This window comes from Myotis daubentonii, chromosome 18 (genome assembly GCF_963259705.1).
Source record: "Myotis daubentonii chromosome 18, mMyoDau2.1, whole genome shotgun sequence".
Taxonomy (NCBI): domain Eukaryota; kingdom Metazoa; phylum Chordata; class Mammalia; order Chiroptera; family Vespertilionidae; genus Myotis; species Myotis daubentonii.
The window spans coordinates 27,269,378-27,294,108 of NC_081857.1; the positions used below are offsets into that span (position 1 = coordinate 27,269,378).

General features: G+C 37.7%; 1 long non-coding RNA gene across 1 annotated transcript in view; it reads left to right on the top strand.

The window, feature by feature from the left end:
* The first annotated feature begins 333 nt into the window (after positions 1-333).
* LOC132221203 (uncharacterized) overlaps positions 334-24,731 on the top strand; it is a 42,183-nt gene continuing 17,785 nt past the window's right edge. The window contains exons 1-2 of the long non-coding RNA XR_009449919.1: positions 334-816; positions 7,171-7,283. This is a non-coding gene — a long non-coding RNA (uncharacterized LOC132221203). The remainder of the gene's footprint in view (positions 817-7,170; positions 7,284-24,731) is intronic.

The window sequence follows — 24,731 nt, forward strand, 5'->3', positions numbered from 1 at the left end:
TTTTCTCTAATACTACCTGAGTTGAGAGTGGTAGAATTTAAAAAGGATCCTATATAGCAGAATGAGTCCTGTTTAGAGAGATCCATGGGGTCGAAGCACACAGGAACATTCCGTGTTTAGGGCCTGTTTTTCTGGGCCTGAGTTTCCTAATTTATGAAATTGGGTCTATTATACTAGGCAGTGACTGTGTGTCAGAATTGTGAAGGAGATTCTTAAAAACACTGACTCCCAGTATCCACTCAGAGATTCTGGTTTAGAAGGTCTGGGAACTTCTATAATTTAACCAGTTGTCCAGGTGATTCTATTGCAGACTGTCTTTTAAAAGAAATTGTGTGGGAACCACATATAATATTCTACACTTCGATGCTTCAATGGACTTTTGGTTCCATTAAACCTATTTTTCCCCCACTTAGGATCCCCGTTGCAAAGAGGGGAGGTCTCGCATCCAGCTGTAGGCCTCTCATTCAAGGTTCTTGCTGCAGCCAGCAGTGTCCTTGGAGTCTAGTTCAAAGCTGGAGAGAGTGAACCAGGGAGCCAGGAGCCATTGGTGGAGGGGCTGGCCCGAAGGAAGTGAAGTATTTCAGCCAGAATGTATTGACGCACGACCAGGAAACCACAAGACTGGTGAAAACCTTTCCAAGCCTGAGCCCTATGATCAAAAGAGGTGCAGGAAACAGCTCTGCCAAGAGTCCTTTCTGCTGCCTGCTGGAGCCCTGCGCCTCTGATGCTTTCTGAGTCAACTCCCTGAGCAGATGCTATCGCTCAAGGAGGCATTGCCCAAGCATTTTCTTACTTTGCTCTGACGTGGCCCCACAGGTGGGTGGAAATGAGTTGCTTTCTCTTTTTCTCTTATAGCCTCTTTCTTTTGGCAGAGGTTGCTATCTGGTTGTACACTCTGATTTTTCAGAAGCCATAGGTTACTGGCTTTTTACCCTTTGGCAACTGGCTATTGTTTGATGTTCAGGACCTGTACAAAAAAGTCAAATCCTAAAACTCTTATCAATACCTGGATCACCCGATCAGCAAATATCAATAGCTTGGGCTTCAACAGGAATGAACTTCCTTTATTTATTACATCATAAGCATTACCCCTTCTCCCAGGATACTCTTCCTTTTGTTCCTCATAACAATAGCTCAACCAGGAATTACATTCAGATCCCCATCAGGGATAGAGATCATGTCTGGATACAAAGTCAAAATAACTATGTTCCTGTGATTTCTCTCTTTCCTTGGCCAGAGTAACTGCCAGTTGTCATGCATGAATCTCATCATCATATAGCACATCCAGTCCACAGATGAGACTAGCATGTCCTTAACCATGCCCTGAGAGCTAAATGATGGAGAAGTTGGACTGGCCATGGAGCACTTTAACTGATTGCTTAGTAATGGGGTATTTTTCCTGGAAAGACAACAGAATCATTCTGAACTATTGATTCTGTCATGGATTCAGGCTTCCACGTAGAGGAAAATAAAGCAAATGTGATACATTTTTCATTTGGCCTTCTGCCTGGCTTTCCTGTTTATTGCCTTATATTGCATGCTTCCATTTTTATTCTTAAACCTCGACTAGATGATCCAGCAATATTGCCCATATGGCATAAAATCCACAATCTTAATCTGCTTGTTACCAAAATCTCAGCTAATAGATGGCCAGTAGCTTTTATGAGACAATGCCCTGAATGTTAGCTTAGGTTTCAATCAGTTTAGGAAACATGAAAAATCAGTGGGGAGGGGCCATACCCCCTTGGCAAAGATTTGAGAGGTCAAGGTCTGGGAGACTCTAGGCACAAAGTGAGCAGTGACAAGCAAGTGTTTTCTGAATGATTCCTCCCCTGGGACGTCCATGTAAAGCAGAGACTTTGCAAACACGTTGCCCCGCAGTGCGCTTGAGACGTGCCGTTTTGGGGAAGTGCTAACTTTGTACACTGCTGACACCAACCATTTGAAAATAAAACCATTTTTTTTTCTGTCTCTCTCCAACACTCTTGGCTCAGTTTATCCTACCAAAACACACTTCAAAAGACTTCTTTATAGAAAGAATGTTTCAAAAATATAATATTCCATCTGTTATTTCAATAATACATGCTCTGGGACTCTCTTTATGAACCATTTTCCTTTCTTTGCTCCCATTTAGATGTATAAATATTTGATTCAAGAGCCCTGAGGAATAGTCAGCCAATCAGGTCACTGAATTGTGAACATTCCTAACCCTATAATTTTGTCTATAGCAGCACCCCCTGCTGTGGAACTAACTGCTAAGGGATTATAGCAATGTAACCCTCAGCCCGTTCCATCTCAAGGTTACTCCTAAGTGCAGAGAAGGAAGCAGTTTTAATTTTGATAAAATAAACTTTGTTTTGTAACTTTATTATTTGTTTTTCTTTCCCCTTTCAGCACTTCATAATAGACGTGTCTGGTAATTTGAAGTCAGCCTCCCTGGTTGAGGTGCCTTAGGCCACCCCCTATTCTTGTAGCTTTTAAAGAGGTAGCCACACGATGTTTGGTCCTGTCATTCCAAAGTGCAGAACCCAAGTTTTTTCTACTTCATGTGAACTGAACCAAGCCATATATTGACCCGTATTAAACATCTCCAATGGAGCTTTCCAGTGGGTGGCAACAGAAGAGCATGAACACTGTCATATCACCCAAATATGTTGGAAATGTCAAACTATGTGTAAAATTCTTTGCTCACAAGATCTGTACTTCAGCTATTATTGAAGCATTTAAGGTTATAATGTGAATTTCAGGGGAACCCCCTCTTTGATATTATAAACTCAAACATGTTGCCAGGAACAAATGGCCTTTTATGGATGAAATTTAATATATTTTGAATAATGCTCAAAGAGATCTTTTGCTGTGTGTGAAGAATAAAATAAAAATTTCCGTTATAAAAATTTATAGCTGGATGGGTAGGGAAAAATATTTTCCAGGATAAAAATATTTTCCTGTGTCTTCTAAAATTAAAAAAATACAAAGTTTTAGATACACAGAAAATTAAGTTTAATTATTACCATGTAATAGCCAAATCTTTCTAGAGACAATAGGCCAAAATGTGGCAGAGCTTTAAAAATGTCCATAACTTTGACCAAGAAATTATGCTTTTAGAAGTTTACTCAGAACATCATGACATAAAAGTACATATCCATAGATGTTTATCATTGCATTATTTAAGAGTGAGATATGCAAAGAGTTTAAATTTAAAAGTGCCCATTAGCAGTCTGAATAAGAACTCATATTTAGTGTTGCTTTTAAAAAAGACTTTTTAAAGTATTATTTCTAAGTATTAATTTGAACCTTGTCATTCCTTAGTATTAATAAGTTAAACACTCAAATTGCTCAGGTCAGTCTAGATATGATCAATGTTAAGATGATAATCTCTAGAGGAGGATTAACTTTCCCTTCCAGCTATGACTGAATAGCTTCTACCTGACCAACACTCCTACAATAGCAACTTAACATCTGGATAAATTTAAAAAATAATTGTGATGGCATTGGAGAGGCGTAAGGCACCAATAACTTCAAAATAACAGAACAAAGAGATGAGCCTAACATTTGGAGCTGCTTTTCCTATTGAGCTATTTCCCATTTTAAAAGGAGCCAAGAAATTGAGAAACTGAGGGCAGCTTTTAGCAGTTTTATGAAATTGAAGGAATAAAAATTAGAATTGGAGTTTGAAGGTATTAAGGATCTGCTAAATAATCAAGACATTCATTTGGGACCCCCCCTAAAGGATTACAATTTAGGAATAAGAATGAATAGAATCAGCCCCTACAGAGACTGAAATAAACTCTAAAGTCAGTTTCGTCCCACAGATTAGAATAAAGTGACCTACAAAGCAAAGTAAATGCCTGGTTCAGGAAGGTAACATCAACAAAAACTTAAAACTGTTTTAAAATATTCTTAACACTAACATTTAATAAAATATTGTCAGCCTTTCCATTAGGCAAGACCAAATGATCAAAAGTGAAGTGAAAAAACACTCGGGGTGGGGAGTGGGGATGAAAGAGACCTGTAGAAAACATTTATTAGAGTTACCAGACATGGGCTTTTAAATAGCTATGATGAATAATTTCAAGAAAGTGTAGGACAAGGTAAAAAGTTCCAGCAGAAAGTGAATCTGAAAAAATAATTGAATTGGAATTCTAGAATAAAAAAATACAATGATTAATTTTTAAAAATCAGTAGATGGGTTTAATAGCAGATTAGACATAGCCAAGAGGTAATTAGTGAATTGGAAGGTAAATCAGTAAAAATTATCCAGAATAAAATATAGCAAGACAAAGGAAAGTACCGAGATAACAGACATAAGACATGTGTAAGTGCAATTCTAGGAGAGAGAATGGGGCAGATGCAATATTTGAAGAGAGAATGGCTGATAATTTTTCAAAACTGCTGAAAAGCATCCAGCCATAGATTTAAGAAGTGTTATGAATGCCAAGTAGGAAAATATAAAGAAAATTACACGAAGGAAAATTATAATAAAGCTACTGAAAGCCAAAGAGAAGGAGAAAAATCTTAAAGTCAGTTAAAAAGGCCCTAACCAGTTTGGCTCAGTGGATAGAGCGTCAGCCTGCAGACTGAAGGGTCCCAGGTTCTATTCCGGTCAAGGGCATGCACCTTGGTTGCGGGCACATATCCAGTAGGGAGTGTGCAGGATGCAGCTGATCGATGTTTCTCTCTCATCGATGTTTCTAACTCTCTATCCCTCTCCTTTCCTCTCTGTAAAAAATCAATAAAATATATATATTTTTAAAAGTCAGTTAAAAAGGACTTTGATTTCAAAGAAACTGTAAGAAAGCAGCTGGCTTCTCAGTTAAAATTATGGAATCTGGTAAATAATGGAAATCATATTCAAATAGCTGAAAGAAAAGAATTTCCTACCTCAAATTCTGTATCTAGTAATATTGTCTTTCAAAGTTCAGGTTAAATAAAGACATTTAAATACCGAGATTCTTCATCATCAGAACTTCACAAAAGGTAATTGTAATGGGGGTTCTTCATGCAGAAGAGAAATGATCCTGGTAGAGGCATGAGGATGCAGGAAAAAATATAGTAAAATGTATAGTCAAGCCAAATCTGAAACAAAAACAAAAACAAATGTCCATCAATAACAGAATGGACACATAGATTGTGTTCTATGTATGTAAAAAGGACTAAAGAGCAACGACAATAATCAAACTATAGTTACATGAATCAACGTGGGTTAATCTCATATGTTGAGTGAAAGAAGAAAGACACAAAGAATATATATTGGACAGGGATATGCATTTCCAAAAAGGGCCAAAATACATATGATAGAATGCAGAATGTTGTTTCCCAGGGTAGAGAGTATACTTACTGGAAAGAAGCACGAGGGGTTTTTAAGGGTTGGGATAATCTCTTGTTTTGGATCTGGTTCCTCATTACATGGCCGTGTTTACTTTGAGAATATTGGTGAAGATGTACATTGACGATTCATTTATATTTCAATAAAGGGAGGGAGAAAATATTCCAGAGGGAGTTTTATTCACATAATGATAAAAATACATTTTTTTTTCAGTGAAGGAATGAGAAAGGAGTACAGGAATAGCTCATTGAGTTTTACTTCCTTAAAAGGGATTTTTAATAATTTGGAGAACACTCCATGGAATTTTAGGATTTTTTAAAAAAATCGGCCCTAACCAGTTTTGCTCAATGGATAGAGCGTCGGCCTGCGGACTGAAGGGTCCCAGGTTCAATTCCGGTCAAGGGCATGTACCTTAGTTGAGGGCACATCCCCAGTAGGGAGTGTGTAGGAGGCAGCTGATCAATGTTTCTCTCTCATCATTGTTTCTAACTCTCTTTCCCTCTCCTTCTCCCTTCCTCTCTGTAAAAAATATATTTTAAAAAATCAAATCCTAAGGGTTATAACCCCTTTCAGTCTTTCTATAATTAGCTTTCAGTCATTACTTCTGAACCTTGAGGCTGTTAGATATGAATACTTTTCTTAAATCATTCATTTCTTTCATTCATCTCGACTAACAAAAATGTGGCCATTTAGATGAGGCTTGTCTTTGACTGTGTTTTAGAGCACCACACAGTCCCAAGGATGGGTCATTGTTTGATAAATGGGGTAGTGATTTAACACTACATCTGCCTCACAGTGCACAGACACAGAGGGAAAAGATTCAGGTGGTGGGTAGACTTTAAACTTTCTTAGAAACTAACAAAGTTGAAACCTCTGAATAGAAACCTTGGGAAGCTCTGGGTTGCTGTGAGAATAAAGGGGGTCAGGAAGATAAGTCTCTGGAAGGAGGCTCCAAAGCAGGAAGGCAGAAGCTCAGAGTAATCTTTTCTTAGGAGACCCATTCAGATAAGAATGAATCATAACAATTCATATTTTTTTTTGGCTTGAACATGTGTGTAACAGCTAGGAAACTATCTCAGCTGACAAACTTTTGCTTACAGCATGGTTAAAGATGGGATGATTTAGTTTGAGCTAGAGGTTTTGATCTAAGAAGCCAAGAAGCAGAGTAGCAGCCAATGGAGGGCCTATACCCCATAGCTAGGGGACTTCTCTAAAACAGAAGTGAGCCTCCAATGGAATGCAAAAACAATTTCTTAATTGTTTCTTCTGTGACAGTTGTATATGCTTAGAAATGAACATGGTCAGATGCTTGTTTTTTCAGATACAAATTACAATGCCGCACAATAAATGTTTTAATGTTCTCAACAGGGGTCTTCAATCAGTTTGGCATGGTTTTTTAATCTTTGCGAAAATAAATTTTACAAACAGAGCTATCTTAATATGTTTGAAGCAATTTATACTTGCTCTAGAATTTTTACTGTCTTTTCATGCAGCAATTTTCAACCTTTTTCATCTCAAGGTATACATAAACTAATTACTAAAATTCAGCTCCCGAAAGAATATAATTTTTGGGTGATCTGACAAAAAAAGGTAAAAAATTGATTCATTTACACCTGGTAACTGTTGTTGTGTTGGCAGTTGTCATTTTTTTATTTGATAATCTAAGGGAAAAGAAGTCAGTGCCCCTGACTAAATAGTCGGTATTGCATGTTTTAAAAATTCTTGCTGCACAGTGGTTGAAAATCGCTGTTTTAAATGTGATGGTGGCAAAAACATTTTTTCAGGGAATGAGAACTAAGAAAAATCAGACTGCTTTTCATTTATCTTTACACATTCTTCCGCAGATATGTCATCAGCGTGATAGTTCAAAAGGAATGATGCCTCCATGACACTTGTTCCCTTACTACGCTTCATGTGACCTGTGTGTCAGCTCTATAGGACTTCCAGCAGCGTCAAGGTAAGGAAATATATTTCTTTCTGGAACATCCTCATAACCACTGTTGTCAGGCATCACTAACAGAATTACATAATCTTCTTCCTTAGTAGACTTGTATTCTAGAGGCTCCTAGGTAACCTAGAGACTCACTTTGCTCACAGAATCTTGGGAAATTTGATAGCCCTCGAAGCGTCAGTGACATCTGGAAGTGAGCAATCCACTGTCCCCAGCCTAGCTGAAATAAGGGCGTTATGGTAAAGACATGTTGATAAATGCCACACCTATACCAGCCTGTGAAAGGTTATTATTTTTGTTGGAAAAATAAGCTTCCTGTTTCTCCTCTCCTGTAACAAACATTGTCCCCTGGCCACAGGGTTAACAGGTGGTATTCCAGGTCTACATCTCACTGGTTACTGTGATTGTCTCAAGGGGGGCACGTGGTCTGAGAAATGTCAGTCTTAATCTTTCCCTGGGACTAACCTATTCCCTGAGGTTGGTGTTTATCTGGGGTTGCTAATAGATATATGGAGAGGATATGCTTGCTGAATAAAGTCAAGTGGAGACAGAGGAATCTGTGACTTTGGTTCTGGTTAAAGACCCTGAGGCTCTTCTGTCAGTTCTCTGACTTAAGTATGCTCTTTGTGAATGAAGGAATTCTCCTATTGCACAAGGCAGTTAGAGTTGATTTCTGTCACTAGCAACCCAAAAAGTCTTAATGAACAAAAGAACATTATCAAGAGTAATAGGAGGCTCAACAACTGCCAGTTGCCCCCAATTTGTGGCTATTTTCAGCATCTCATCCAAAGATGCTCTCTTATTTGTATGGGTCCTTGCCAATTGTACCTTGAATACCTGACATATATATTGTCATCATTTCCAAATAGTCCAGGCTCTCCATATGGCTTTTCTCAGAGGGCAGTGTTCCTCAATTTCAATCTGTTGTCAGGAGCTAAAGATCTGATTTTTTTTTATATACCAAAAGTGCCAAGAAATCTATATTACGACCTTGATTGGCACAAAGAGTATAGTAACATCTGCTATAGTCTCTAGGCACTGTGCTCAGCAGAAGTTTAATGAATTAAAAAATGGCTTTAGACCTCAAGTTACTTAAAACCAGAAGTTTATCTATAAATACTAGTAAGAACATAATATGCTACATGTATTATTCATTAAAGAAACAATAGCTAATATAAACTGAGCAATTTGGGAATTGAGAGGACACTATCACTGTGGGCTAAGAACACTGGAGATGTGGAATTGAGCAGAGTCCTGAAGGACAGCTGGGTTCAGATTGTACAGAAAGCAAGAATTTTTGCAGAGAAGAAATATTTGGGACAAAGAGAGCAAAAAGAATGGAAGCTTGATGAAGAGGAGGGCATTCATTCCATACCATCTACCATTTGATACTATCTGTGGCCAGTCCTTAGGATTTTATGCTGGATTTTGATCTGAGAGTAAGAAGAGGGAGCTAAGCACCCCATCTGGAGCTCTCCTGGACACATGGTCCCTAAAAGCCTTTTGTATGCTCCTATTCTCTATGAATCCATGGGCTTCCCTTCTGATCATTCATCAAAGTAAGGGGCCATCTGCTCTGTGCTCCATGAATGAAATGAAGGCATGTGTTATGTGGCTCCATTCCAGCTTCCCCTTCTTTACATCTGCTGTGCCTCTTTGAACAGCCCATGGGGCATAACTGATATCTCACCTTACTGCAAGGTGCACGACCCTTTGCTTTCAGTCCTTTTTTACTTTGAAAACTACCTGCACCTCCCGCTGTTCAGGTGTTATTGCAGAAACCCTTACCATCCACCAAACCACTGGTTGTTTAGACTTCTTTGGCAGTAACCCATTTTACCAATGAAAGGAATTAAACATTTTCATTAGAGGAAATTCAACATTTCAACCAATTCTTCTATTACAGGAAGAATAACAACTTTCAATTTATATATCCCAGCCCCTTTGAAGTACATTATTGACATTTGCTAACCAATCTCCTTTATATTCTTGGGCACCTCACCTCACAAGACATAGTTTGAAGCTATAACAACCTTGAAACTACAGTGTAAAATGAATGAAAATATGCCTGGGAGTGAAGTGACAGAACTAAAAAAAATATTGCAAAGGTCTTTCAATAACTGTGTGTGTGTGCATGTGTGTGTGTATGCCCATGCCCTTGCCCATGTGTGTATCTGTCATGTGCTCTTTTCCCCCGAACCAGAGAAAGACCTGTCAATGACTAGGAGGAAGGAATTTTTAATTTTATATTTGTATAGGAAAAAATTACTTTTCCAAAATTTTTTGCATCCTAGATAAGTAAAATCAGGCAAGTATTTAACATCTCTGTTCCTCACTTTGCTAATCTGCAAATTGATAATAATAAATATCTGTATGAAAGAATTTTTATTAAGGACTGAGTATTAAGCACAGTGCCTAATATATGTAGTAGGCACTCAATCATCACAGTGCTTGGAATATACTGGACATTCAATAATTATCCCTTTTTTGAATAAGTGAGTAAATTAAACAAATATGTAGAAAGTGCCTTGTCTTCCAGGCACATAGTTGGTATAAGTTGGTGACTCTTAAGCTCCTGGAAAGATATATTCCCACCATAATTTAAAAGTGATTGATTTATATTCATTGCTTAGCCTGATGAAAATAATGAGACATAAAAACTAAACTATAGAAATAGTCTTAATAATTAGGCGCCACTGGCAACATCCTTAAGGCTTTTGTGAACTGGGTCATTCTTTTCTAGAATTTCAAACAAAAAGTAATTCGCTGAGAGCTATTAGGCAACAGAAAGCAAAATTTAATTAAGGATAATTTGGGGCTGTGAAAAAGGCAGGTAAACAGAATTGAGTTTGGTGATAGTTTTAATAGCTTTATTGAGAAAATAACTGACAAGCAATAAACTGCATGTAAAGTGGGCAATTTGGGTTTTGTTCTATGAATAAATGCATGTCACTGACATACAAGCATATCAGTGACCCACCAAATGTCCTCTCACTCTCAGTAGTCCCTCCTTCTCCTCCCTTTCCTCCTTCCCCTGACAACCAGTGGTCTTTTTCTATTAGTATAGATTAGTTTGGATTTTCTGGAGTTTTATATAAATAGAAGTATATAGCACACGCTACCTTTTTTTAAAATATATTTTATTGATTTTTTACAGAGAGGAAGGGAGAAGGATAGAGAGCCAGAAACATCGATGAGAGAGAAACACCGATCAGCTGTCTCCTGCACACTCCCCACTGGGCATGTGCCTGCAACCAAGGTACATGACCTTGACCAGAATTGAACCTGGGACCCTTGAGTCTGCAGGCCGACACTCTATCCACTGAGCCAAACCGATTAGGGCAGCACATGTTATCTTATTGTCTGGCTTCATTCACTAAGCATAGTTAATCTGAGATTCATTCTTATTGTTGCACTTATCAATAGTTCATTCATTTATATTTCTGAGCAGTATTCCATTGTATGGCTAAAGCATATGTTGTTTGTCCATTCACCTGTTGATGGAATTTTAGGTTGTTTCTTAGTTTTGACTATTACAAATAAAGCTTCTATGAATATTTGTGGACAAGTCTCTATGTATAGTCAGGGTGGGGCAAAAGTAGATTTACAGTTGTTTGTATGGAAAATAATGCAATAATTAATAAATAATAATACAAGCATAAAATCTGTGTAGTATGTACTCACAACAGTAAACCCACTTTTGCTCCACTCTGTGTGCTTTCATTTCTATCTAGGAGTGGAATGGCTGGAAAATGGTAGGTGTGTGTTTAACTTTTTTTTAATATATTTTATTGGTTTTTCACAGAGAGGAAGGGAGAGGGATAGAGAGTTAGAAACATCGATTAGAGAGAAACATCAACCAGCTGCCCCCTGCACGCCCCCCACTGGGGATGCTCCCACAACCAAGGCACATGCCCTTGACCGGAATTGAACCCGGGACCCCTCAGTCCGCAGGCTGACGCTCTATCCACTGAGCCAAACTGGTTCGGCATGTGTGTTTAACTTTTTAACAAGATGCCAAACTGTCTTCTAAAATGTTTCCATAGTTTTCATATCCACCAGCAATTCCAGGTCCTCCATGCCCTCACCAATCCTTGATATGGCCATTCTTTTCAGTTTTGGTCATTCTAATGCATATACAGTGGGGCCTTGACTTATGAGTTTAATTCGTTCCAAGACCGAGCTCGTTAAGAAGCTCGTTAACTCAAATTACTCTATCAACTCAATGCAAAAAATCGGCCGAGAGACAGCTGGTCTCTCAAAAAACTCGTTAGTCGGGACACTCGTAAGTCAAGGCCCCACTGTATAGTGATATGATGTTAATTTGCATTTCTCTAATAACTAAGAATTCTGAGCATCTTTTCATGTGCTTATTTACCATATGTATATTTTAGTGAAGTGTTTGTTCAAATCTTTTGCTCATTTTATTAGGTTGTTTTCTTTTTTTTTTTTTTTTTTTTTTTTTTTGCTCAGTAAACAATGGTTTTTATTTTTATTTTTATTTTTATTTTTATTTTTATTTTTTTTATTGCTTAAAGTATTACAAAGGGTATTACATATGTATCCATTTTATCCCCCCGCCCTAGACAGTCCCCTAGCCTCCCCTATCACCCAGTGTCTTATGTCCATTGGTTATGCTTATATGCGTGCATACAAGTCCTTTAGTTGATCTCTTACCCCCCTACCTCCTGCCCCCCCAACCCTCCCCGGCCTTCCCGCTGCAGCTCGACAATCTGTTTGAGGCAGCTCTGCCTCTGTATCTATTATTGTTCAAAAGTTTATAATGGTCTCTATTGTCCACGAATGAGTGAGATCATGTGGTATTTTTCCTTTATTGACTGGCTTATTTCACTTAGCATAATGCTCTCCAGTTCCATCCATGACGTTGCAAATGGTAAGAGTTCCTTCCTTTTTACAGCAGCATAGTATTCCATCGTGTAGATGTACCACAGTTTTCTAATCCATTCATCTACTGATGGGCACTTAGGCTGTTTCCAGATCTTAGCTATGGTGAATTGTGCTGCTATGAACATAGGGGTGCATATATCCTTTCTGATTGGTGTTTCTGGTTTCTTGGGATATATTCCTAGAAGTGGGATCACAGGGTCAAATGGGAGTTCCATTTTCAGTTTTTTAAGGAAACTCCATACTGTCTTCCATAGTGGCTGCACCAGTCTGCATTCCCACCAGCAGTGCACAAGTGTTCCTTTTTCTCCACATCCTCTCCAGCACTTGTCGTTTGTTGATTTGTTGATGATAGCCAGTCTGACAGGTGTGAGATGGTACCTCATTGCTGTTTTGATTTGCATCTCTCGGATGATTAGTGACTTTGAGCATGTTTTCATATGTCTCTTGGCTTTCTGGATGTCCTCTTTTGAAAGGTGTCTATTTAGGTCCTTTGCCCATTTTTTGATTGGATTGTTTATCTTTCTTTTGTTAAGTTGTATGAGTTCCCTATAAATTTTGGAGATTAGGCCCTTATCAGATATGTCATTGGCAAATATGTTTTCCCACACAGTGGGTTTTCTCGTTGTTTTGTTGATGGTTTCTTTTGCTGTGCAGAAGCTTTTTATTTTGATGTAGTCCCATTTGTTCATTTTTTCTTTAGTTTCAAGTGCCCTAGGAGCTGTATCAGTGAAGAAATTGCTTCGGCATATGTCTGAGATTTTCTTGCCTTTGGATTCTTCTAGAATTTTTATGGTATCCTGTCGTACATTTAAGTCCTTTATCCATTTTGAGTTTATTTTTGTGTATGGTGTAAGTTGGTGGTCTAGTTTCATTTTCTTGCATATATCTGTCCAATTTTCCCAGCACCATTTATTGAAGAGACTATCTTGGCTCCATTGTATGTTCTTGCCTCCTTTGTCAAATATTAATTGAGCATATTGGTTCGGGCCGATTTCTGGGCTCTCTATTCTATTCCATTGATCTATATGCCTATTCTTGTGCCAGTACCAGGCAGTTTTGAGAACAGTGGCTTTGTAATACAACTTGATATCTGGTATTGAGATCCCACCTACTTTGTTCTTTTTCAGGATTGCTGCAGCTATTCGGGGTCTTTTTTTATTCCAGATGAATTTTTGGAAAGTTCGTTCTAGATCTCTGAAGTATGCTGTTGGTACTTTAATGGGAAGTGCGTTGAATTTATAGATTGTTTTGGGTAGTATGGACATTTTGATGATGTTGATTCTACCAATCCATGAACACGGTATGTTCTTCCATCTGTTTATGTCTTCCTCTATGTCTTTTTTCAACGTCCTGTAGTTTTCTGAGTAGAGGTCTTTTACCTCTTTAGTTAAGTTTATTCCTAGGTAGCTTAGTTTTTTCGGTGCAATGGTAAACGGGATTGTTTTTATAATCTCTCTTTCTGAAAGTTCACTATTGGTGTATAGAAATGCCTCAGATTTCTTGGGGTTAATTTTGTATCCTGCTACATTGCCAAATTCATGTATTAAGTCTAGTAGCTTTTTGATGGAATCTCTAGGGTTTTGTATGTATAATATCATGTCGTCTGCAAATAAGGACAGTTTTACTTCCTCTTTTCCAATTTGGATGCCTTTTATTTCTTCTTCTTGCCGAATTGCAATGGCTAACACTTCCAGTACTATGTTGAACAGGAGTGGTGAGAGGGGGCATCCCTGTCTTGTTCCTGTTCTTAGGGGAAATGGTGTTAGTTTTTGTCCGTTGAGTATGATGTTGGCTGTGGGCCTGTCATATATGGCTTTTATTATGTTGAGGTATGATCCTTCTACTCCCACCTTGCTGAGAGTTTTTATCAAAAATGGGTGTTGAATTTTGTCAAATGCTTTTTCTGCATCAATTGATATGACCATGTGGTTTTTTTCTTTCAATTTGTTTATGTGATGTATCACGTTTATTGATTTGCGGATATTGTACCATCCTTGCATCCCTGGGATAAATCCTACTTGGTCATGGTGTATGATCTTTCTGATGTACTGCTGGATCCGATTTGCTAAGATTTTGTTGAGGATTTTGGCATCTATGTTCATGAGGGATATTGGCCTGTAATTCTCTTTCATTGTGTTGTCTTTACCTGGTTTTGGTATTAGGGTGATGCTGGCTTCATAGAATGAGCTTGGAAGTGTTCCTTCCTCTTGAATTTTTTGTAGTAGTCTGAGGAGGATAGGTTTTAGTTCTTCCTTGAATGTTTGGTAAAACTCCCCTGTGAAGCCGTCTGGTCCTGGGCTTTTGTTTGATGGAAGCTTTTTGATGACTGCTTCAATTTCTTCCATAGTTATTGGCCTGTTGAGATTTTTAGATTCTTCCTGATTGAGTTTTGGAATGCTGTATTTTTCTAGGAATTTGTCCATTTCCTCCAGGTTGTCTAGTTTGTTGGAGTAAAGCTGTCCATAGTATTTTTTAACAATCATTTGTATTTCTGTGGGGTCTGTTGTTATTTCGCCTCTATCGTTTCTGATTTTATTTATTTGGGTCCTCTCTCTCTGCTTCTTGGTGAGTCTGGCTAGAGGTTTATCAATCTTGTTTATCCTTTCAAAGAACCAGCTCTTGGTTTCATTGATTTTCTGTATTGTTTTTTTGGTCTCTATGTCATTTATTTCTGCTCTAATCTTTATTATCTCCTTCCTTCTGCTCACTCTGGGGTTTTCTTGTTGCTCTCTTTCTAATTCTTTGAGTTGTAGAGTTAGATGATTTACTACCATTTTTTCTTGTTTTTTGAGATAGGCCTGTAGAGCTATAAACTTCCCTCTCAGGACTGCTTTCAATGTGTCCCATAGGTTTTGGATTGTTGTGTTTTCATTGTCATTAGTTTCCAGGATGTTTTTAATTTCTTCTTTGATCTCATTGGTAACCCAATCAATATTTAGTAGCATGCTATTCAGCTTCCAGGTGTTTGAGTATTTTGGGTTGTTTTTATTGTAGTTTATTTCTAATATTATGCCATCGTGGTCTGCGAAGACGCTTTTTATGATTTCAATCTTCTTGAATTTGGGGATACTTTGCTTGTGACCCAATATGTGGTCTATTTTTGAATATGTCCCATGAGCACCTGAGAAGAACGTATATTCTCTGGCTTTGGGGTGAAGTGTTCTGAAGATGTCTATTAAGTCCATCTGATCTAGTGAGTCATTTAGGATTGCTGTATCTTTGCTGATTGTTTGTCTATAGGACTTATCCAGTGCTGTCAATGGTGTATTAAAGTCCCCTACTATGATTGTATTGTTGTCGATCTCTCCTTTGATATTTTCCAGGAGTTTTTTTATGAATTTGGGTGCTCCTACATTGGGTGCATATATGTTTACCAGGGTTATATCTTCTTGTTGTATTGATCCCTTTAGTATTATGAAGTGGCCTTCCTTATCTCTTGTTAAGGCCTTCACTTTGAGGTCTATTTTGTCCGATATAAGTATTGCTACCCCAGCTTTCTTTTCCTTTCCATTTGCCTGAAAGATATTTTTCCATCCTTTCACTTTCAGTCTGTGTGAGTCCCTTCTAATGAGGTGGGTTTCTTGTAGACAGCAGATGTATGGGTCATGTTTTTTTATCCATTCAGCCACTCGATGTCTTTTGGTTGGAGCATTTAGTCCGTTTACGTTTAAAGTTATTATTGAAAGGTACTTGTTTGTAGCCATTTCTTTTTGTGTGTGTGTGTGGCTGTTTTCTTTCTGAGCTTTTTATTTCTTCTTTTTATACCAGTCCCTTTAGCATTCCTTGCATTGCTGGCTTGGTGGTGACAAACTCCCTTAGTCTTTTTTTGTCTGTGAAGCTTCTTATTTCCCCTTCAAGTTTGAATGATAGCCTTGCTGGATAGAGTATTCTTGGATTCAGTCCTTTGCTTTGCATCACTTTGTAAATTTCAGTCCATTCTTTTCTGGCCTGATGTGTTTCTGTTGAGAAGTCATTTGACAATCTAATGGGAGATCCCTTGTATGTAACTTTCCGTCTCTCTCTTGCAGCCTGTAAGATTCTCTCTTTGTCCTGAACATTTGCCATGGTGATTATGATGTGTCTTGGTGTGGGTCTTTTCGGGTTCACCTTGTTTGGGACTCTCTGGGCTTGTGTGACTTTTTTCTTCCCCACCTCAGGAAAGTTTTCTGATATTATTTCTTCGAGTAGGTTTTCTAATCCTTGTTCATCTTTCTGTTGTTCTGGTACTCCTATTATTCGTATGTTGTTTCGTTTCATGTTGTCCCAAAGCTCCCTTAGGCTCTCCTCCTGTCTTTTAATTTTTTTCTCCAATTGCAGTACATTTTGGGTGTGTTTCGCTTCCTTGTCTTCTAATTCACTTATTCGGTCCTCCGCTTCTCCTAGTCTACTCTTGATACTTTCAATGGAGTTTTTCATTGCAGCTATATCACTCTTCATTTCTTCTTGGGTCTTACTTAGGTTGTTGATTTTTTCATCTGTTTCTTCTAGCTTCTTCCATATGTTATCGATTTTTTCATCTGTTTCTTCTAGCTTCTTCCATATGTTATCGATTTTTTCATCTGTTTCTTCTTGCTTCTTGCAGAGGTTGTCGATTTTTTCCTCCATCCGGTTTATGCACTCTAGGATCCTTATTCTGAATTCTTTATCTGTCATGTTGCATGCCTCTGTATTACTTAGCTGCTTTTCTGGAGAGTCCTCCTTCTCTTTCCTTTGGGGGTTTCTTTGTCTACCCATGTTTGATCTCACTGACATATCTAGACGTTGAGTTGTTCAGTGGTTGCTCCCTTGGTGGCAGTGACTCCTTGGTCTGTGGTTGCTCTTCGGGCGGTTGCGGTAGCAGCTGCTCTTCAGTTGGCAGCAGCTCCTCTGGTGGGTGCTGTTCACAGCTGTGGTGGCTCTTCCGGCTGGTGGGGCGAGGTTTCACGTACAGCTGCTGTTCCTCAGCAGAGGATGAGGTGCTCAGGAGGTTGCTGTTGCTTGGATCTGCTGCGTTGATTTAAAGGCACAAAATACAACACAACAAGGCACCACGTACCAGGCACTATACACAAATATATTCACGATATTAATAACCCCAATTAAAGGTGACCACCTGAATTAAGAGAATTAGGGGATAAGGAAGAAGGAAGAGAAAAAGATCAAAGAGAAAAAGGAAAAGAAAAGTAGGGACCAAAAAAAGGGAGTGCAAAAATGAAATTGGGAAAAAGGAAGGGGGAAAATAAAAGCGAGAAAAGAAAAGAAAAAAAAAAAAAAGAGCGAAAAGAGAGAATGAAGTGGAAGAGGGAAGAGATTTTTTATATGAGGAGAATACTCCTATAGAACAGCCATTAATCCCAACAAATTCCAGCAACAGCTCCCTGGATATGAATGCAAACTAGAAACAACCAATAATATAACGATGAAAATAGAATGGTGAACACTAATCCCAAAATAAAATAAAGAAAAAATAAAATGGCACTTTAAAAAATGGTAAAATGGTAGCAGTAATAATACTGGTGAAAAATAAGAAGGTAGTAATTAAAAGGGTAAAATCAGGTGATGGAAAAAGAAGAAAAGAAAGAAAAGAAAAAAAAAGAAAAAAAAAAAGAACAGAAAAAAAAAGAATGAAAAAAAAATTGGTTTCTTAGTTAAAAAGTGAAAAAAGAAAAAAAATTGCAGTAGTGAAGGTCCTTCGTTTCTTCTATTCTTCAGTGTGGCTCGCCTTAGACCTTCCAGGTATTCAGGAGAGTGTTGAGTTTCCCTGCGATATACTGTTCCTCTGTGTTGTAAACCACAGTCCTTATTTTAAAGCATGCCGCATTTATTTCCCAGACTGCCTTATTTTGTGTTTAGCAAAGAGTCAGTTTGTGGGTCAGCCTCTGGGTGGCAGTGTTCTGGGGTTGGCCTCTGAGGCTATAGGGCCTCTCTGTCCAGTGGAAGTTCACTGCCCAGAGCTGACTGCGTAATAGTTAGTTACCGGCGCTATGTTGTTGCTGGGATTGAAAATCCCCCTATAGGCCAGACCCTGTTAACTCCCAGGGACTGATCAGGTTATCTTAATCCTTGATCTCGTACAGGGTGGAATCTGGGTGTGGCTGTGCTCCTTGCCTGGGGGCTGGGGGGAGGAGACTCCCTCTCAGGAGCGGGCGGCTGCCCCAGTCCGGGGCTCTGGGGTGTCTCAGCACTCAATTCACTACCACCTCTCCCGGCTCCCCCTCTTTCCCCAGTCTCTCCCCAGATTCCACTCCCCAGCACACTCTCCCTCTCTTCAGCACAGGTGAGTGTCTGTATCCGAAATGTCCCATGAACAGGATTCAGTGAAAACAAACAAACAAATGCCGGCCGCGGAAACGGGGAAGGCTTGGTTTCTGTAAGCTTCTTCTCTTACCAGGACTGCATGGTCAGGTCAGCTCTTCAGGCTGCCCCCTTTAGGCTCAGTCCTCCGTGATCACAGAACCCAGCTCTCAATTTCCCTGGCGGCGCCAGGAATCCCGCGGTTCTCCTTTCCCCCGTCAGGGGCTGTGCCTGTCCCAAGGGACGCGGCTGTCTGCCACTCGGTCTCCCTCGGACTCTCTGGGCTCAGAGGTCTGGCAAACTTTCCTGCCCAAATCCCTGGTTTTTTTTTTACCTTACCAGGGGAGTTCTGCTCTTCCCGGCAGGTTGTTTTCTTATTATTAGTTTTAAATATACTTTCTAGATTCCAGATATAAGTTCTTTATGAGATTTACAATTTGCAACTATATTCTCCTAGTCTGTGGCTTGTCTTATGTCCTTAATAGTGTCCTTCAGTAGAACAGACAATAGTGTGGTAAGGGCCTGGGATTGGGGGGCAGGTGCCAGCTAAAAGAGATTAGTGGGGGGGAAAGGGGACATCTGTAATACTTTCAACAATAAAGATAAAAATATATTTTAAAAAAACCAAAAAGTAGAACTAATAATGCTAATGAAGTACAACTTATTTTTTGTTTGTTTGATGGGTTATGCTTTTGGTGTCCTGTCTAGGAAATTGTTTTCTTTAGAGCTCTATGGTTTTAGAATTTACATTTAGGTATATGATTCTTTTTTTTAGTTTGTGCATAAGGTAAAAGCTGTGGACCACATACATTCTTTGCATTTGGGTATCCTGTTGCTTCAGCACCAAATATTGAATAATATCCTTTCTCCACAGAATTGCCTTGGCATCTTTGTAGATGTCTATATATGCATGGATCTATTTCTGGACTGTTTTCTTTTCCATTGATCTGTTTTTATATCTTTATGCCAGTCATTAGCACACTGTCATGATTAATTAGCTGTAAAACAAGTTTTTGATATACTAGTAAAGACTTTATTCTTTTCTTCCAAAGATGTATTGATTATTTTATGTTCTTTGCAATTCCATATGAATTTTACAATCAACCTGCCAATTTCTCTTTAAAAGAGAAGTCTCATGAGATTCTGAATGTATTAAATCTATAGGCCAATTTGGGGAGAATTGACATCTTAACTATATTGAATATCTCTACCTACAAACACAATATATTTCTTCATTTATTTGGGTCTTCTTTCATTTCTTTCAGCAATATTTTGTACTTTCTAACATACAGGTTTTGTAAATCTTTTGTCCATTTTATTCATAAGTAATTCATATTTTATGCTATTATGAATTATGTGTTTTTAAATTTAATTTCTAATTTTTTGTTTCCAGTACATAGAAGTAAAATTTGATTTTTGTTTATTAATCTTTTATCCTGTAATCTTGCTAAAACTCACTTATTAGTTCTAGTAGCTTTTTCATAGATTCCATTGGATTGTCTACATAGAGAACATGTTGTCTCATGAATATGTTTTTTGTCTTCCATTCTAATTTGAATGCCATTTATTTACTTTTTTTACTATATTTTACTGGCTAGAACCTCCAATATAGTGCTGAATAGGATTGGCAGAGCAAGCATTTTTGTTTTATTTATAAACTCAGGAGGAAGACATTTAGTTTTTTACCATTAAGGTTACTGTTAGTTACATGTCTTTCATAGATGCCCTTCACGAAGTTGAAGAATTTTCCTTCAATTATTAGTTTACTGTGAGTTTTGATCAGTGCCTTCAGATATGGATTTTACCAAGTGCCTTTCCTGCATGTATTAAGATGATCATAGGTTACTTTTATAGTTTAATATGGTGAATTACATTGATTGATTTTTATATGTTAAATCAGCTCTGCATTCATGAAACACGTTGTACTTATTAATGATATATTACCCTTTTTTGTATTGTTTCATTTGTTTGGATAAAATATTGTTTAGAATTTTTGTATCTTTGCTCATAAATGTGATTGGTTTATCATTTTCTTTGCTTTAATGTCTTTTTCTGGTTTGTTATTTGAGTAATACTGGAACCAAATAATAATTTGGGAAGTATTCTCTCCTTTTCAATTTTCTGAAAGGGTTTGTGCAGAATTAGTATTATTTCCTCCTTTGATGATTGGTAGAATTCACCAGATCAACAGCTTAAGTGAAAGGGACCAATTCCTTGAAAGACACAGATTCCCAATGGTTGCTTAAGAAAAAATAGATAATCTGAATAGCCCTAGATCTAATAAAGATCTAATAAAGACTTCATGCTTAAAAATATTTCCATAAGGATTATGATTGAACTTTGTGGGTGTTGTGTTCTTTATTTATCTTGTGCTTGGAATTAATTGAGTTTCTTGGATCTTTGGATTTATAGTGTTCATCAAAGGTTTTAAATGGCCATTATTTCTTTAAGTGCTTTTTCTGCCTCCCCAGCATCTCTTTTAGATACACTTATGTTAGACTAATTGAAAGTATCCCACAACTCACTGATGTTTTTATTTATTGTTTTAAATTATTTTTTTCTATCAGTGATTTATTTTGGACAGCTTCTATTGCTTTATTTTCAAGTTCATTTATCTTTCCTTCTGCAAGATGCTATCTGCTTGTAATTCCATCCAGTATATATTTTTTTATCTCAGACTTTTTTGTTCTCATCACTAGAAGTTTGATTCATTTTTTAAAATTTCTTTTATGCTTCTACATAACGTTTGAACATATGGAATACAGTTCCAATAACCATTTTTATATCCTTGTCTGCTAATTCAAACATCTGTGTCAGTTCTGTGTCAGTTTCATTAGATTGCTTTCGCTCCTCATTACGGATTGTATTTTCCTGCTTCTTTGCATACCTGGTACTTTTTTACTGGGGGCCAGACATTTTGAATTTTAGATTTTGGGATACTGGATAGTTTTGTATTCCTATACATATTCTTGAGCTTTCTTCTGAAATACAATTGAATTACTTAGAAACAGTTTGATCTTTTTGGGTGCCATATTTAAGATTTGTTTGATGGAACCAAAGAATTTAACCTAGAACTAATCACAACAACTGAGGTGAGACCCTTCTAAGTACTCTTCCTACTTCTTTGTGATTATGATGTTTTCTAGGGGTGATGAGAGTAGATACTCTTCCTGGACCTATGTGATTAACAGGTACTATTACCACAAAAATTTTCAGGTAGGTTTTTTCCCCCTGGCTCAAAATGTTTCCTTACATGCCTGTACTAATCAGTACTCTGCTGAATACTCAAGGGAGATATGTTGCAAAGTTCTGGAGTTGCTCTGTGCAGATCAAAACAAAGGTATATTCTCAAGTTGGTCACCTCTGTGGGCAAACAGGGCATGATCTCACCAGGATTTTTTGAGAGGCACATAATGTGACGCTCACATATGGCCACCCAGGGGCCGACAGCAGAAGTGTTTATACATGGTCTCTCCTATGCCATTCTTTGAGGGTCAGGTGCCCATGGATGCTGGCCAAGTGGCATCATGCTGGCATCCCATACTGAGGTATCAGAGAAGCCCTAGGGGAAAAAGCAAAAGCAGGTCACACTTGAGGTGAGATGCTGTTAGCTCAAGTGAGTGAAAGTTCCCAGGGCTGGAATCTGAGGTGAGGCTGAAAAGATGTCAGGTAGGGAGCAATAGATATCTGATACAGATTGTAATTTAAATATGTAATATAATTGCAATGCACATCCATCACTAAGTTGTATATTGAAATCATGCATACATTTGGAATTATCAAGACATAAAGTCCTAAATAAAGAATAATGCCATCTCAGTTTTAGCTGGAGGTATATTTATAACAATGCCCACCAGCAAACTAGGTTATAGAATTTAACATTTTAAATTATTTTCCAAAAACTTTGAACTAAATTAAGATGTGCAGTATTTTTAAAAAATAACCTTTTAGTATAAAAAGTTTTACTAGAGAGGCTAATACACTGAACACCCCCCAACATATGCCCCCTTCCCCAGTTTTAATAACCTAAAGGTTTGATTACTTTATATTTAGTAACTTTTTAAAAACAAAATCCAGTTTATGGACAATTATACAGAACAAATCAACTAGTTTCTTCAAGATATAAATAGCAAGTAAAATAAGAAAGAGAATAAGAAGGAACCCAAAGTTTAAAAGAGATACAGGAGACAAAGTCACTAAAAATGTGTGAACCTTGTTTGAATTCTGATTCAGATACACCAACTGTCAACAAAGAAAAGATAAAATAATCAGAAAAATCTCAACACCGACTAAAAGTTTGATTATATTAAATAATTATTTTTTTATCCTTCCTGGATTTGAAAGTGTTATTTTACTTACGAATTTTTAAACTGATTCTTATTTTTTAGAGATACTTACTGAAACATTTTGTATGAAATGATAATGTTGTCTCAAGTTTTTTCCCACAATAACTGAATGGCAGGAGGTGGAGGTATAGATGAAACAAAAGTGATCATTGAAGAAGCTCAGTGATTTGTCCTGTAAAATTGTCCATAAACTGTATTTTGTTCAAAAAATGTATCAAGTAAAAGTAATCAAACCCTTAGAAAAAAATGTCTAGCAGAACATATTCAGGAACTAGCTAACTAAGGGCCACCGCTTTCCCCCCTAATCTTTATCACTGAGAACCCACATTTGTGCAAAGCAGATGGCTTAAACATTTCAGTGGTCATCAAAATGGGTGCTGACTTACAAGACCTAAATGGTTAAGATTATTTACAGATCCAAAATTTAGGATTGTATCCAGGAAAGGGCCTAGAAGAGTATGAAAATAATACACTGTTTATGAATATTCATATGCACGGGCATATATACATATGTTTGTATGTCATATGTACACATCTAGATGTGTTTATAAACATGTTTAAATATATGAATTAAAGGCTTGTTTTCATTTTTTTGATGAGGTTCACTTAGTCAGTAAATGAAAGCTTTGACTCAGCCTACATTTCTGCTAGTAAACAAGATAGAAACATAAGCAAACCCACACATTCCAAACATCTTCTCCTGAAAAGGGAATTTTTTTCAGCAGTAAAATATATATTCATACTTTTTAAAAAAATGTCTATCCAAAGAGGCGTTTTTAAAGATCAAGAATGCCAATGGACATAAGACACTGGGGGGTAGGGGAGGCCAGGGGATTGTCAAGGGCGGAAAAAAAAGGACACATATGTAATAACCTTTGTAATACTTTAAGCAATAATAAAAAAAAAGGATCAAGAATGCTAAATGTTAACACTCAAAAATTGAGAAAACTTATTCTACTTAGGTTGACTTTCTAATGGTGTAAAGTTCTATTGAGTGTCTTTGGAGGTAAACATCAAATTCTCTGTGGATGTAGTGCCATGGCCAGATGGCAACATCGATATGATCTTTTCAAAGATGTTAATCAGAACATGCTTAAAGCCTTTCATTCCACTAGACTAAAATATAAAGATTAAGGGCATCTGTCCATGCCTGTATTAGTTTTCTAGGGCTGCTGTAACAAAGGACCACAAACTAGGTGGCTTAACCAACAGAAATTTATTGCCTCATAGTTCTGGAGACTAAAAGTCTGAAATCAAGACGTCAGCAGGGTTGGCTACTACTGATGGCTGCGAGGAAGAATCTTTCATGTCCCTCTCCTAACTTCTGATGATTTGCTGGCAATCTTTGGTGATCCTTACCTTGTAGATCATTATCCTAACCTCTGCCTTCATCTTCACATGCAGTTCTCCCTGTTTGTGTCTGTCTCCATATCCAAATTTCCCCTTTTTATAAGGAAACAGATATATTGGTTTAAAGCCCACACTAATAACTTCATGTTAATTTGATCATCTGCAAAAATCCTATTTCCAGATAACACAGTCACAGGCACTGGAGGTTAGGACTTCAAGACCTTCTTGCGGGTGTGTGTGTGTGTGTGTGTCACAATTCAACTTATAACAGTGTCTACTTTTCTGATATCATCTCTTGCCTCTCTTCTGCTTGCCATGGTCATACTGGCATTCCTGCTGTTCCTACAACAGGTCAATGGCATCTTCTCCTATTCTTCATGCTGAGAAACCCCTTCTCCTGTCCATCATAGTCTTCTCATATAGATCTCAAATCTAAGTCAGAGATTCTGGCCCTGACCACCCTATCTGAGGTCTGTCTCTTCACCCACTGCTATTAGCCTATTTAATAGTATGCCTGCAAAACCCTTACCACTATCTGAAATCTTCTTGTTCTTCTGTGTGTTTGCCTTTCCTATCT